The sequence below is a fragment of the Sminthopsis crassicaudata genome, chromosome 1 (genome assembly GCF_048593235.1).
Source record: "Sminthopsis crassicaudata isolate SCR6 chromosome 1, ASM4859323v1, whole genome shotgun sequence".
NCBI classification, from domain to species: domain Eukaryota; kingdom Metazoa; phylum Chordata; class Mammalia; order Dasyuromorphia; family Dasyuridae; genus Sminthopsis; species Sminthopsis crassicaudata.
This window is the reverse complement of record NC_133617.1, coordinates 634,437,222-634,453,267: the sequence shown is the minus strand read 5'-3', so window position 1 is coordinate 634,453,267 and position 16,046 is coordinate 634,437,222. Positions and strand designations below refer to the sequence as shown.

Below are 16,046 nucleotides of genomic sequence, written 5' to 3'. Positions count from 1 at the left end.
GCATATACTTCTAAACATTTTGCACACTTTTGTGCACAGTATAAGATTTTACACACCACTGGCATACCCTTTAATCTTCAAGGACAGGGAGTAGTAGAGAGGAGAAACAGAGACATTAAAACGCTCTTCCAAAAACAAAAGAAAGTGGGGAGCCACAGGTAACCCTAGAGAACTTCTAAATCTAGCTCTTTATACTATTAACATCTTGATGCTTGGCTCTGGCAGACAGGTTTTATAACCCACCAGAAGGGCAATGTTCAGTGTGAGCAGCGCCACTATCTTTAGATAATCACCAGATGATGTGGAGATATCTAGAAAATAGTGAATGGAAGGGACTAGATAGGCTAACTGTTTGGGGGAGAGGGTTTGCTTGTATCTCCACAACTGGAGAAGGAATCAGATGGGTGCCAATGAACCGTATTCACCTTGTCCATAAGAGAGAGATGGAGCAGCCCCTTGAAACGAAGGAAAAGACCCAAGAAACAAAGGGTAGTTCTGTTGCTGACTGTGCCCACCACTGAAAGAACATGGCAGTTATGACAATTGACTCATGGACATGAAAAATTGTTAATGAGATTGATGCAGGACTTCAAAACCCTCAGGAATCATTAAAATCCCTGAGACATGATAAGACTGTTGTAGGACTTGAAAACTCTCAGGAATCATTGGATTTTCTGAGAAATGATAAGGCTTTTGCAGGACTTCAAAAACTTGTGGGGATCATTGGATTCCCTGACACATGAAGCAATGGACAATAGATTGGTTTTGGACTATCTCTTGGCTGCTAAAGGAGGTCTATGTGTGATTGTTGTTTACATATCCTCCTTCTAGAACTTCTGGAAATCTTTTACAAGACTGTGTTGATTTATATTGTTTGTTATATCACTACTTGCATGTACAATTCATGTTTGTCACAACACATTGAGCCTGCACTGGCTATGGGGAGAGTTATCACTGCTAGCCTGTGCTTTATTGCTATGTGCTTGTATAGTACCTCCCATGCTGATGGGTTTGGTTCTAATAAGACCCTCTAGCCCAGAAACCCACTAACAATATCTGGCTTGACTCCCCACTTCCCTTTGGTGTTTTTCATCTCTCTTCCTGAGAAGTCAGGGAGGATGTAATCATTTCCTTTTTAGTGCTTTCACCTCCTTTCCTGAGAAGTCAGGGAGGGCATGATCACCAACTTTTTGGGGTTCTCACCTGCCTGAGAAGTCAGGGATGGTGTGACCACTTGTGTTCAAACATAAAAGAAAGCAGGAGATGTAAAGGGCTGAAACTTTTAAAAGGCATGCTTGAATCAGAGAACCAAACACTTAAGGCTAATTACCTATTGGACAATAACTCTATTAGCATATGTTTGAATTTCTCTTCTCTCAGTTAATATTGGCTCAATGCTTGGGGGTAAGAGAATTGTAGGTAAGGATTAGGGGGTGGAGTGAGATAGGCAAGAGAACTTCTCTTGGCCTGAGGATCAGGAGGAGAAAAGTATGGAGATTCTGGATTCTAGAATGAAGGAGGGATCCTTGCCAAAACTCTTGGTAGTTTGTCCATCTCCCCCTAAAGACCAAGGATTTTTGCTTATCCTGACTCTGGCTGATCCTGAGGCCTCCAGGGAGCTAGTCCAGAATTTACACCCTTTGAAGTTTTCTTGGCAAAGAAAATGGAATGGTTTGGCATTTCCTTCTCTAGCTCATTTTACAGATGATAAAACCAAGGCAAACAAAGTTAAGTGACATACCCAGAGTCACCTGATAAGTGCTTGAAGCTAGATTTGAATTCAGGAAGATGAGTCCTCCTAACTGATTCTGGTGGAATGAACATCAGTGAAAATATATTCTTCAAACCCCATTAGGATAAATGAATAAAAAAATTCATGTCAAGTAGCACAGCTAGTGTCACAGTCCCTACCACATGAGCTTAATAGTGAATTAGGTGCCAAATCCCACCACTGGATTATATTCCTAGTATCAGGGACAAGATGATTCTGAATTTTGCAAAATATCATATATATATATATATATCTATATACATATATATATATGTATATATATGTATATGTATATGTATATATATGTATATATACATATATATATGTATGTATGTATGTATTACAATTTAGGGCTTATAAAGCACTTCACATGGATTATCTCCTTCGATATACACAGAACCCTGTGAGAAAGGTAATACAGGGATGATTATTCCTATTTTTATAAGATCATAAGATTTAAAGTATACAAGGGACCTTTAGAATTCAATCTAATGCAATAAGCATCTATTAAATTTAATAAATATATGCTAGGAACTATGCTAAGTGCTGGTGATTCAATTAATAAAAACAGTTCCTGCCCTCAAGAAACTCACAATCTAATGGGGTGGGGGGGGGGAGAACACATAAAGAGAAGCAGGAAAGTTAAAAGGATCTGGGGGAATAGACCAGAGGGTACCTGGCAAGGGAGTATTGTGTTCTATAGAGCTAAAATTAGGCAGAGAAGTAAATGAAAAATGGAGTAAGCCAAAGTCTGATTTTTACCCTCAATAAAGGAAGGCATGGAGAAGTTTGTTACTCCATACTCCATTCCTCCAATCAGAGGAGAAAGGTGATTGAGGGAGGTAGATGAGCTCATGTGGTTCAATCTCCATTAGTAGCTAGGTGATGAGATTAGAGGTGATGAGTTCACATGGTCCAATCCCCTTATTTTGTACATGAGGAAACTAAATCCCAGAGAATTGAGGTGACGTGGCCAAGATCACACAAGCCAGCAAATGAAAGACCTTATGGTTGAACCTAGGTCTATTAACTCCAAATTCATACTCTTTTCATTATGCTACTGTTAACACCCCCTATTCTGTAATTGAATTCTATATGCATATCAATAACTAATAAAAATATCTTTCTCGATATTTTCTTTCAAAAAATTACTGAAACTACTAAGCATCAATCAGACTTTCAATGACCATTTAGTTGATGTTGCTTGAATATGGGTTGTGGAAGAAGGAAAAAAAGAACCTGTAAGTGTTAACACTAAAATTAGAAAAACTCCAGGAGCAATTCTATTATTTTGAGTAGGTAATTGTTGGTAGATTATATTGGTGATTGAAATAGTAGTATTTTGAAGAAATCTGATTGTTTCTAGATTAGGGTCATTCCTAATAAAGCCTCTGATGCTTTGGATTAGGAGTTCTTACCTGGGGTCCATAAACAACAATAAGAAAAAAGATTTTGATAACTATATATCAATTTAATTGGCTTCCTTTGTAATCATATATACAACCAAACTGACATTCATGAATACTTACTCTATTTTGGCAAGATTTTATTTTTTTTCCTGTAAATTATCTGATTTGGGGGAATTTTACTCACTCTTCCCATTCTAACTTGAAAAATACTTACTCTTTCCTCCAATAAGAAATCAGATTACTTATTCCTATATCCTATTTTGTATCCTATTTGTTTCTTTTTAATGTATAAAATGCTGTGCAGAGATTCAAGGTTTTTCTGTCTGTTGAGGGGGTTTTGCTAATAAATCATATAGCTTGGAATTAATTGCCTCCATTATTATAAGTCTACTCATGACAGTTTTTGGTGAGCCAGTCCTCTTAGAATTCCCTAGATCTGGGGAATGATCTGGTCAAATTTTTATTGAAGAACTTCTTGGAGGAAGACTGCCCCATAAGACCGACTCCCCTTTGATTTCAAATTCTTCCAAGTTAAGCTCCCACACTATTGGGAAAACTCCCTTAAAGCAATGATGGAATCTGATAGGAGCATACAGAAGACAACCCTCCTAGAAATATTTCTTATATCTTGGGATCAGGAGAAGCTCTTGGTTCCAACAGAAATGACCAAAAAAAAAAAGAAAAAAAAAAAAAAGCATACTATTGAATTATGTGAAATTTAGTCTAAAACTGCAAGAGATTCAATTGTTAATTTGTTTTGGTGCCAATATGGCACTATGGAATATTGTAAACTAAAAAAAGTTAAGACTGGCTATTGAAAAAAAAATCTTATCCATACCAGATGAAATAATGGTTTTACTGGCTACTTTAGCTGAAGGCTTGTACCTAATACTCCCAATAGACTTTCTTCTCTATATTCTGTCCTGCCCTTTCTTCTTCAACCTTTTAACACTAACCTCTCTACCACTTTGGTTTCTCTTTTTCCTCTTCCATCTTACCCTACCTCCTACTATTACAGGAAATTTGATCTCTTTCACCATGTAGAGAAGAAATGCTCCTCAATTTGATGAGGATCTTGGAGCTATTATAATCCAATTTCAGGCCATTTTTAGAGGTTATAACTCTACCTGGGCTGATGTAACTGATTTAATGGAGACCATCCTCTCTGGGAAAAGAACTGCCATTATTGAGGAATACTTGCTGGCTCTATGACCTAGTTGGCCATAACAAGACCCTCATTGAAATGTAACATCCCAGTCAGTCACACCAGGCTATATCAAGCTAGGAAATCTTTGATCAGTGACATAGAAGCATGAGCTATCCAGGCTGGAAATTAGAGTAAATTGCAGGAAACTGTCTAGAAAGAAAATTAAACTCCTAACCATTTTATGACAGGCTATGTAAGAATGCTAAACAGTATACAGAATTAGATCCATTCAATCTGAGAAATTTGAAAATTATTAATTCTTTTTTGTTAGGTAATCCATGCCAGAAATATGAAAATATTTTCATAAGATTTATCCTGAATAGCATGAAAAGGGTATTGGTGAGCTTAAAAGCATCATTCAATTTGTTTATGAAGGGAGGAATAAAGGGAAGAAACCTAAGTCCAAACCTCATACAGTCTTGGCCCTTGTCTAAATAGCTTCAGCTCCCTTCCAAGCTTGGGGCCCTGCCCAAGCAGCTCTGGCTTCTGTTCAAGATGTATCAGGAAAGGGGGGACTAGGGACTGCACAAGTGTTTTTATTGTCACAAAAAAGGTCATCTTGCTAGAGAATGTTGAAAATATAAGTGGGACTTAAGGAATAGGATGAGAGGGGACCCTAAAAGGAACCCAGGGAGGGTCTTTGGCATGAGGATGTAGGGAAGGGACTGGACCATAGAGTCTGATGATTTTTTATTTTTCCCCTGATTCTGAAATCCTTCCCCCTCCCCACTTTGAAAAATCCATTATTTGACATGATTTATAAATGCTTTTAAGATACTGGAGCTTCTAATTAAATTGTGATATGCAAACCAGATTCTCACAATTCTTCGATTGGCTCTCTAAATATTGTCAGGATGTTAGAGAGGCCTCAAAGCTTCTCCAAGGTGTGTTTCTGTATCATAATTCTTCACTCTCTCCTAGTAGATCACTTTCTTCCTATGCCTAATTCTCCTGTCAACCTATTTGGCCATAAGCTCCTTTTTAAAATTGGGACCACTATTTCCTATTTCCTTGATGGCTCTCTAACTTTGCATCTCTCACGCTGTCCAAAAGGGTCCAGAGTTTAATCTAAGTTTTCCACCTGACAACCCTGACTCTCTATGGGCTATTTTTATCTTCAACTTATTTAAATTCACTATCCCTGTCTCCATTAAGACTAGAGGAGGCTCCCCATCATCCACTCCTCAATATTCTATGTCTAGGAGAGCCATTGAAGGTATCACAGCCATTTTGACTCTCTAAAGGATCAAAATACATGTTCCATGTAAATCCCCTTGTAATATTCCTATCCTTTCTGTTAAGAAAGCCAAGCCAGACTCTGATGGTAAACCTGTTTATCACTTTGTGCAAGACTTATGCACTATTTATGCTTATGTTATACCCAACACCCAGTAGTTCTCAATCTTGTGACCATCATCTCTTCAATTTCCTGTGAGACTACCTATTTTACTATAATAGATCTTGGTGCAACTTTTTTTTTTTTTTTAAGTTTTCTCATTCACCTAGATCTCAATACCTGTTTGCCTTCACCTGGAAGTACACATAATGGATGTATATGTAGAAAGATCTCCTAAATTTTATATTAGGATTTAGCTTTTATCACTTTTATCACTTTCAAAGGCTCCTTTCTGATTCAGCACATTGATGATCCCCTACTATAGGCATCCAGTGTTGAGACTTGCTAAGAAGACAGCCATCATCTTCTCCAAAATGTTAGCTAAGGGGGTGATAAGTTTCTAAACCAAAAGTACAATGATGTCTTCCCCAGGTAGAGTACTTTGGTTTCATTTGTCCTCTGGCACTTACTCTGTTTCCCCAAAGTGCATACAAACTCTTCAATAATTATCAGTTTCCAAGATCAAAAGACAATTAATTACATGCTTTTGGGGGAGTAGTTGGATATTGCTTTCAGTGGGTTCTGTCCTTTGGTGAGATCATTAAGCCTCTAGTTTCCTAACCAAAGATAGTGTTTTAAAACCTTTTCAGCTTCAACCAGGACATCTTACTACCTTAAAGATTTCAGAGAAGCCCTGTTATTAGCTCCAGTGCTGAAACTTTCAGATTATAATGGTAAGCCATTTTTCTCTTTTGGTACTGTGAACATAAACAGATGATTTCAGGGGTCTTCACTCAATTCCCTGGATCCTGCTTTGCCCTGTAGGCTATTTTTCCTATTACCTAAATGGAGAGGTTGTGGAGGCTCTGCCTTGCTTGTGAATGGTTATAAATGCCACCATTTTGGTTGAAAAGGCATATGATTTGGTTTTAGAGACCTCACTTGTAAAGCAGTACCTCCATGAGGTTGAACTCTCTTTTTGAATCATTACACTTAAACTTTCTCTGATCAGGGCCTTGCTAGATAGAAAGTGACTTTATTGGTCAAAGAAAAGACTTTACATAGAGCACCAGCCCTAAAGTCAGTAGGACCTGAGTTCAAATGTGACCTCAGCCACTTAACACTTCCTGGCTGTGTGACCCTGGGCAAGTTACTTAATCCCAATTGCCTCAGCAACAACAAAGAAAAGAAAACACTCTACAATCTTGTTCAGTTTTCAGCCTAGCCACATTACTTCCTGATATACCTACCTCAAAGGAGCCTCTCCATGACTTTTCCTCGTTGTTGATATAGGCAAGAAACCCCAAAAGACCTTACTGACATCTTCCTGCAGAACCCTGTGCACATCCTAAATAATGATGTTTACTCTTTTGTGAGAGATGGCATCTGGTACACAACCACTGTATACCATCTACCCTGATTGCCATTATGCCTTTTGAGTTTGTCATGCTGTCAGGATGCTATGATTGGAGACTTCTAGTAAAATCATTGCAAATCCATGGGTAAACTTCTCCCTGCCCTATGACTTCTTAGCGCTAACTTGCCCATTGTGTGCTCATAATTGATATTGACCCTGTTTCAAAAGATAACAGTTGTGTTGACACTGATGCAATGTTTGCTGCCCTTGAAGCCCTCTGAAAATGAAAATAGTTCTGCTTCTGATAATGTTGACCTTTCTCTATCTTACAATGACTCTGAAGTTGCAAAGTGGAAACAGCATTTTCATGTCAAGCAGATATCTGGGGTCTGGGTGATTATGAGAGGCAACCATTCCTCCTTCTAAGTTTCTATCACTAAGTGTATCTGATCATAAAGAAGGGCCATTTTGGCACACAAAGAATTGTTGATTCTATTAGAAGGGCATGTGTCATCCATACTCTGACTTTTGTTGCTGTGTATTTTTGTGCCTCATAGCCAACTTGTCAGGCATTTAATCAACATGCATTCTGTGCCATTCACTTTCCTGGCTGTTCCTGAGCTTACACTCCTTTTGAGCACTTATAGATTGACTTAATATGTTTACCTGAGTCTGGCCATTATAAGATCTGCTTTGTTGTTGTTAATCAATTCACTTGGTCAAAGTGTTTCCCGCCTCCAAGTACACAATGGTGTTCACTGATAAAATTATTCTAGCAGAGATCATGGCCCTCCTGCTCACCTCATTTCACTGACATGTTTCTCTCCCAAATTTATTCCTGTCTTGGAGTAACCTCTTATCATCCCCTCCAGGTTTCATACCTCTTATCATCCCCCCAGAGTTCTGTCAAATTGAATATATAAATAAAGAATTTAAGATTATAGTTATCAAAATGCACTGAGATCTACTTTAAATGGTCTGAAGTTCTCCCCTTTGTTTTATTTCATCTGCAAAGCAGGCCAAAGTAGAAATTAAATTTTCCTCCTTTGAAATTCTATTTGTTCATCCTTCTATAAAGTCAAAATCTCTGCCCTCAGCATATACATCATTATTGGGAAGAGATACTTTTGTTGCTTTTTATATACAGGAACTACAAAATAGCTGAGGGAACTTCACAATGCAGGGGGTTCAAGTGCAGACTAGGCCGTTAAACTTTTTACCATGTGATTTTCACCCTGGAGACAAAATCTATATCAAGAATTTGTTGTAGAACTCAAATTGCCTGGGAAGACTCATTCCAAATTTTGCTACCCCCACTGGAATCAAGATCAGAGAAAAAGACTCTTGGATACACTGTGCCCACATGAAACCTTCTCCTTACAGTTTCACTTAAGAACAATGTATCTGAAAACCGTTTTTATTTGCTTTATCTTAATATCATCACCCGATGTTTCTTCTTCCCCCATTAATCTAGGGAATGAAAAATTGTCAATTATGAGAAACTTGATTTTTTTAAAAACAATGCCTTTAGTTTTGTATCTCACAATCATATTCATCATATGTTTTAAATCTTGCCTGTTTCCTTCTTATTGCTTAATTCTGATGTTATTACCAATTTGCTCTTTCCAAATTCTACTGCTCCTAGGAGGATTAGAAGATTTAATGCTATTAGTAAACTTCATAGTGTGTAGGACATGCTTTGAATCATCTTAGAACAATTAGGGCCAATAAATGCTGGTTTTGTCATATCCATTAAAGTGACCCTAATCAATGGGTACTCCCTATTACTGAAAATGAAATTCTCCACAGTCATCAGATTACATTGACTCTGGTATCCTAAAGCACCCCTTTGAAAAGGAGTCTTATACCTTTTGTTTTGACCACTTGTAGTATTTATACTCCCTCCCCCTAGAAGCAAAATAGAAGTTAGCAAGCATTTTACCAACATCATTGACCCAAATTCATGTGATGATTGAAAAGTTTCAAGAGATATAGTTTCTGGGTTATTTGTAATTTTATTAAAAAGGTCAGCAGCAAAATGTGTATTGCTCTAAACTTTCTCCATGAACAAGGAATTATCTATGAGAATTTAAAATTAAATAATATCCTCTTAGATGCAAAAGGTCACATTAAATTAACAGATAATATCATGTGCAAGAAAGGATTGGGCTCAAGTGATACAACAAGCACTTTCTGTGGGACACCAAATTATATCACCCCAGAAATCCTAAGGGGAGAAGAACATGGGTTCAGTGGGAAGTGGGGAGTCCTACGTGTTCTGATTTGAAATGATGGCAGGAAGGTCACCTTTTGATACAATCCGGAAATACACACTGAAAATTACCTCTTCCAAGTTATCCTTGAGAAGCCTATCCAAATCCCCAGATTTCTCTGTTAAAGCCTTCCATGTCTAAGAAGGATTTTAAAATATGTATCTCAAAGAGAGACTTGGTTGCCAACCACAAATAAGATCTTCAGCTAGCAAGTCTCACACATTCTTCCACAGCACAGATTGGAATCTGCTGGAGAAGCAGCAAACCCTTACTTCATTTCAGCCTCAGTTAACTGATGATGATTATGGTCTGGATAACTTTGATACACAGTTCACCAGTGAACCTGTACAGCTAATCCTGGATAATAAAAATGAAATAAAAAGATCTGTCTGAGTTTGAAGGATTTGAATGAATCAATATCTTGTTGCTTTCTACAGAAGAGTCACTATGAAGAAATAGCATCTCCATTGTGGACAAATAATGTGAATGAACTTTTAAATTTCTCCTTAACTACAGGTTTTGGGTGGAGAGCAATGCTTTTTTTTTTTTAATTGATGCTGAAAATCAAAGAAGAGAATAAATTTTGGTGGGCATCTTCCTCTAAGTAATACTGTTTTTTAAGATTTTAGGACACTGATGCAACTAGCCAGTTCTTTTCTGAGGAGATGTACATTCTTCATTGAAGAATTCATGTTCGCTACATCCTCCAGAAAGGAATGTTCAAATGATTTTTGAAGATACACATTTCTACAAAACAAAACTCCATCCAATGGCTAAGAAATTCAAGAAAATTAAAGAATTCCTGAAGAATAAAATGTTACCATGGTGTTGAAAAAAGGACAGCAGCATGTTATTAATGAAAAGATGGTCATTTGGTTCTCTCTCTTAGTGAGCTCACAGTTTATATATCCTTTTAGGAGTAGATGTTCAGTGAGGGGAAGTGACGTCATGTCCCCCTTATTCAGAGAAACTCTCTATACTCAAACCATCCCCAGCTTTGGGCTATTTAGACAAAAGGATGCTTTTCACTCATGCTTGAGTAGAACACAATGGACTTCCCGTCCTAAAAAAAATCCTTTTAAAATTGGGAGCCTGGGAGCAGCTAGATGGTACAGTGGATAGAGCCCCAGCCTTGAATTCAGGAGGACCCCAGTTCAAATCTGGTCTCAGACACTAAAACTTCCTAGCTGTGTGACCCTGGGCAAGTCACTTAACCCCAGCCTCAGGGGGGAAAAAAATTGGGAGCCTGACCAAAATAGAGTTAATTCAATCTCATCTACAATGTCCTCCTAAAGAACATTAATATCAGAATTTTGAAAAAAGGGGAGAGCTAAATCTTTTTTTATTTTTGCTTATTAACAATATTTCCTCTTATTTATAACAAACAAAGTTATTTTAAATTTAACGGGACCCTTATGTCACCAAACTTAGAACTGTATTGCTTGTAGTTGCTACTCCCTTTTTAAGTATTCATTTCTCTTTCATCAAGAAACAAGGTCCTAATAATATTGTAGATTTTGGAGATTGGAAGATGAATAGTTAACCTTAGCTTTTCCTGATATTTTCAAAGATATCCTTTTATTTGTGCTAAAAACCTGTTTCTTTGATGAGATTAAAGACAAAGAAACTCAATGTATTTCTTTGTTAACCTTATAACAGCTCTAACTGGACCAAGTATGATGCAACCTTCAGAACAAATTTAAATAATAAGACTAATTGAAACTTTAGGGAAATTAATTATCCCCCTTAAGAAGTTCTTTGGGAACTAGTAACCCCAGAACAATTCTTTGTTTGTGGCAGTAAAATTTATTCCTCTCTTCCCTCAAATTGGTCTGGGATATGTATTTAATCCCATTGATATCAATCTTTAATCATATAAAAGCACATTATGATGGGAAAGAAAACTACCCGAAATTTGGGAGTATAATAGTTTAAATATCGAAAAAGAGATGAGAGGCCCTGGCTAGTAAAGATGTGAATATAATCCAAAAGCCTCTGAAAGAATCTAAGCTCTGTGTGAAGATTGTCTGGTCTCTATTTCCATTTTGTAGGCATTCATCAGCACTACAACAGGCTGTTAGAAATCTTTTCCTTGAAATTGAGAAACTCACACAGGCCACAAACTCCCTCCAAATTGAAGTATATTATTTAGCATAATTAGTCTAACAAAAATCATATGATTTTAAACTTAATTATGGCTTCACAAGGTGGGGCCTCTCTGCTATGATCAATAAATCTTTTTGTTCCTAGTTATTGACATTTCATTCTCCAGTTTATTTATAGATGAGACAACTGAGGCAAACAGGGATTAATTGACTTGTCCAGGATAACATAGCTGATACATATCTGAGGCTGAATTTTGACTTGGGAAAATTAGTCCTCCCAACTCTAGGCCCAATGCTCTATCCACTAGTATCAGCATTCACAAGGTGGTCAGAAAAAAGTATACAAGGACACTCTCAAGGTCTCTCTTAAGAACTTTAAAATTGTATGACATGGCAGATTCTGGCATAGGATTAACCAACATGGTGTGCCTTCATCAGAGAAAATGCTGTTCTGTAAAAGCAAAGCAGAATTGAATTAGCCCAGAAGAAATGCAAAATGCCGAATTAGAGAAGCCACCCAAATGTTCATATAGACTATTTGTGTCCAACTTTTGGCAGAGCATTCCAAGCTCCCATTGATCTAATCAGTCACAGTTCAACACAATGTAACTCTTACGTAGTAATGCCATTTTGATCCTCTTCAAGAATGAAGGACAACTGTGAGACCCCAATTGTCTCAGCAAAAAAAAAAAAAAAAAAAAAAAAAAAAGAATGAAGGACAACAACTAACTAATTAGGAGACAATGTGACAAATCTTCATGAAATCCAACAGGTTATAGCAGAAATGTAGTTACCCCTGGTGGAATCCTTTCTGATTCACTTGGTGGCAAGAGAATGACATATTAGCCATCTTAGGCAAATGACCTATCTTTACTTTATGTCTCATTATTTTTCATAGACTCTGTATAAGGTGTTCTAATCTATTTAAATCACCAGTGGTCTTTTCTTGGTGTATAATTTGGATTATGAACATATAAAAAAAACCTTATAATTTTAATTTATAGATATTGGAGGAAGGGGATAAGCTCTCCTCCAAGGATCAGAGGGGAACTATGAGAACCAAACTGACTCCTTCAGTGAACACTGACTATTCTGTGAACAACTTCTATGTTGTTTTCCTGTAAGTCGCCTGATTTCATGGAATTCCACTTGCTTCCCTTCCTCTTCTCAACTTGGAAAGTACCTAATCTTTCCATCAACAAGAAATCAAGTTACCCAATCCTATATCCTGTGTTGAATCCTGTTTATTGTTTTCTTTTAATGTATAAAAATCTGTGTGACTATTGAGGGGCTTTTAAACCTGTTTAGTATGCATGATTTGCTTATAAGTTGCATAGCTCAAACTTTCTTTCCTTAATTATTATATATCAACTCATGATAGTATTTATCTGAGACAAGTTTTATCAAACTGCCCAAGGGGTCCATGACACAAATCAGGTTAAGACCTTCTGCTCTGGAATAGAGCCATTGCATGGCTATATTTTCTGGGTCTCATGGAAAGTTTCTCTGTTGTAGAAATATCCTGAATCCCAAGGTGCATCTCCTCATTAGTGAAGATCAATGTCCCAGTGCATGAGGGGCAAGCTGAAATTGTTGAGAAATAAAGAAAAAAAAAAAAGATTCCCACCCTCCTATACTAGAGAACTTAGGATGTTTCCTTTTGGATAAGATCTAGAACTTTCTCCTGTTTGAGTTGAGCTATCTAGCTCCTAATAAGAGAGTTCCTTCACTCTTATTAGCTCATATTTATTCTCCCATGTATTTCTCTGATATTTGTTTTACTATGACTTAAAGAAAGGAGATTCTTTAGCTACCTGCTAGGTATATGTTCATTATGAAACTAATATATGGTGAGAAGGAAATCAAGTCTTATATATAAAGCTACAGGATGTCTTCCTTTCTCCATTCATGAATAGTAATCACTATAGTGAGTTAGCTTGAACTGAAAATTTCATTTTCTAAAAAAGCAAAAAATGTAATTCTAGCCTCTTTGGGGAGAGCAAAATGGTCACCCTCTGTCTTCTACCTCTTGGTTGCCTCTTCTGACAGGAATTAAAGTCTCCCTTGAGAAAGGAAGTGGCTGAGGAAGAGGGAAGAAGACTCTAAAGATGTTAATGCTTACTCCTTTCAACTCACACAGCACGTAACATGTGTACCTTCACTACATAGACATATGTTTATGTCTTCCCCTTTGGGCTGACTAGTGCTAAAGCAGTTCAATGGTGGGAGAAATTCAGTGTACGGTAGCCATATTTCTCTTCTGATATTTTATGGCCATTCCTGGGACCTACTGTCCACTGTGTAATGGGTCCTGATATTTCTCAGTGCTGTGTCTTGGTTTGCATTTGCTAGTATTTCCTAGTACTAGAAAAGTTGTTCCTTTGAAATACAAGGCATGATGGAGAGAGTGTTGAATTTAGTGTTAGAAGACAAGAGTTTAAAATCCTTCTTTTTTACACTTAGTTGGATAACCTCTTTTCCTCATTTTCCTCACCTGTATAAAAAGGGGATAATAACAATACCTAACTCATAAGGGGCCATGTTGAGATTTGAACCCACGTCTTTTGACCCCAAGACCAATGTGTGTGTTCTTTTTCCCATCTCACTACAATAAGCATTCACAAAATTGTTACTTAAGTGTAAGGTACTATATTGTCACTGGCTCTGTCTATACTATTCCATACCTGTAATATGAAGGGGTCAGACTAGAAGCTCTTCAAGGTCCCTTCCCAATATATATCTCAGATTCAGTAAATAACAAGGAAAAAAAAAACAGAACCCCCTGAAACTTCTGTAATCAATATTGGTGTTCAGTCAAATTAAGAGAAATAGTTAATTCTAGAGCTCCAAAATGAATGAGGGTCAGGCTTGCTGGACAGAATGTGAACTGGACAGCAATAAAAAGATGTATTTGTTGAGATGGTCTTCAGAGCCATGAAAACTCCTCATAAACAGTGATTACTAGGTAAAGCCAAGAACACAGAAACCAACATAAAAAAGAGCAATCCCATAGTGTTGCCTTGAGGGAGAAATGTTATGACAATAAATGTATTGTATAATTTTTCCCTACATGACATTTTGGTTTATGGTCAGAAATAGGAGAAGGGGAGCCCATTGCATGAAAATTCCAAGAAACATCCACATGGATGTACTTCTGAGAGGGGAATTTCCAATGGTTTCTTGGAACTTTGAGCAATGCCTGGGCTAACATTTTAACATTTCTCTGGTGTGGACAGCACCAGCACTTGTCCCAGGATATTCATCAGGAATTGTGGGGCCAAGTCTAATTTCTAAAAACAAAACAAAATCCCCTAATACATACACTCAATTTCATTTTCCATTAGTTCCACTTAGCTCTATTCTGTCCTTTCTAGTTCCAGGAAATCCTGAGAATGACAATAAAGAAGAGAAGACTAATTGATTTATTAAATAAGTAGTCATTTAGTTCCTATTATGTGAAAAGCAAGGCATTTCCTTAGTGAATAGAATGGTTAGACTTGTAGTGAAGACCAGGATTCAAATTTAATTTCTAAAGCTTGCTAGCTGTATGCTATTTAAAAGTCATTTAACCTCTTTGACCTGCAGGTCAGATTTAACCACTATAGTCTAGGTTAGTAGAGGAAGTTAAAATAATAAAAAAATATAAGAATAATTAACTCTTCTTACCAATACAATGATCCAAGACAATTCCAAAGCACTCATGATGAAAAATTCTGTTCATCTCCAGAGGAAGAACTGATGAAGTCTGAATACAGATTGAAGGATACTTTTTTTTAACTTTTGGTATTTTTTTCCTCTTAGGACCAGTGTTCTTTCACAATATGACTAATATGGTAACATATTTTGCATGATAAAATATGTATAACTCATATCAAATTGCTTCTGCCTCAGGGAGGGGGAAGTGAGGATGGAAGGGAAAAATTTTGATTTCAAAAAATTTTTAAATGAATGCTAAAAGTTATCTTTACATGTAAATGGGGGAAGTAACATTTAAATAAATAAAAAAAGATATGGAAGCAAAAAATAAAATAAAATAAAAAGTATGTGCCGAGTACTCTGCCATACCCTGGGGAAGATTCAAAGTTTAGGTAAGACATCATCTCTGTCTTTATGCAGTTTGTAGTTTAATGGAAGTATGTTTAGTGGAAGCATGTACAGTTTAATGGAAGTGACTGTAGTTTATAAAAAGATCTTCATCCATTCCTCTTTAGAAGAGCCTCTTGGCTCTTTAGAATATTCTTTCAAACACTCTGTCAAATAAGGAGATCCAAATTAGAAAGAATTTGCAAAAGTTGACTTTTAAGTCGTTGTAGTTTCCTAAAGAAACATGATAAGGGTAATTAGCTTCCTAAACCAACCCCAAAAGTCTACTTCAAGTCACAAAATACCTAAAGTATAGTATAATACTATTTTTGTAATGTCATATTGATGGGAGTTAACTCTGAAATGGTATCCCCTTTAATCTGTAAAAGAAGGGTAATTGGGATCTCAAGCTCTCCCCTGGGAAAAACATATTTTCCCACACAACACCTTCCCAAGTTAAGTGGCTTCATTCAGTTGGAGATTTTGGTCAAGTCACTCCCACCTT

General features: G+C 36.8%; 1 protein-coding gene and 1 pseudogene across 1 annotated transcript in view; one reads left to right on the top strand and one right to left on the bottom strand.

Moving 5' to 3' along the window:
- RCL1 (RNA terminal phosphate cyclase like 1) overlaps nt 1–7,201 on the bottom strand; it is an 85,486-nt gene extending 78,285 nt beyond the window's left edge. The window contains exon 1 of the mRNA XM_074282847.1: nt 6,974–7,201. The gene's annotated coding sequence lies outside the window, so the exon portion shown is untranslated. The remainder of the gene's footprint in view (nt 1–6,973) is intronic.
- LOC141551096 (protein kinase C zeta type pseudogene) lies at nt 5,242–9,804 on the top strand (annotated as a pseudogene).
- Nucleotides 9,805–16,046: the final 6,242 nt, after the last annotated feature.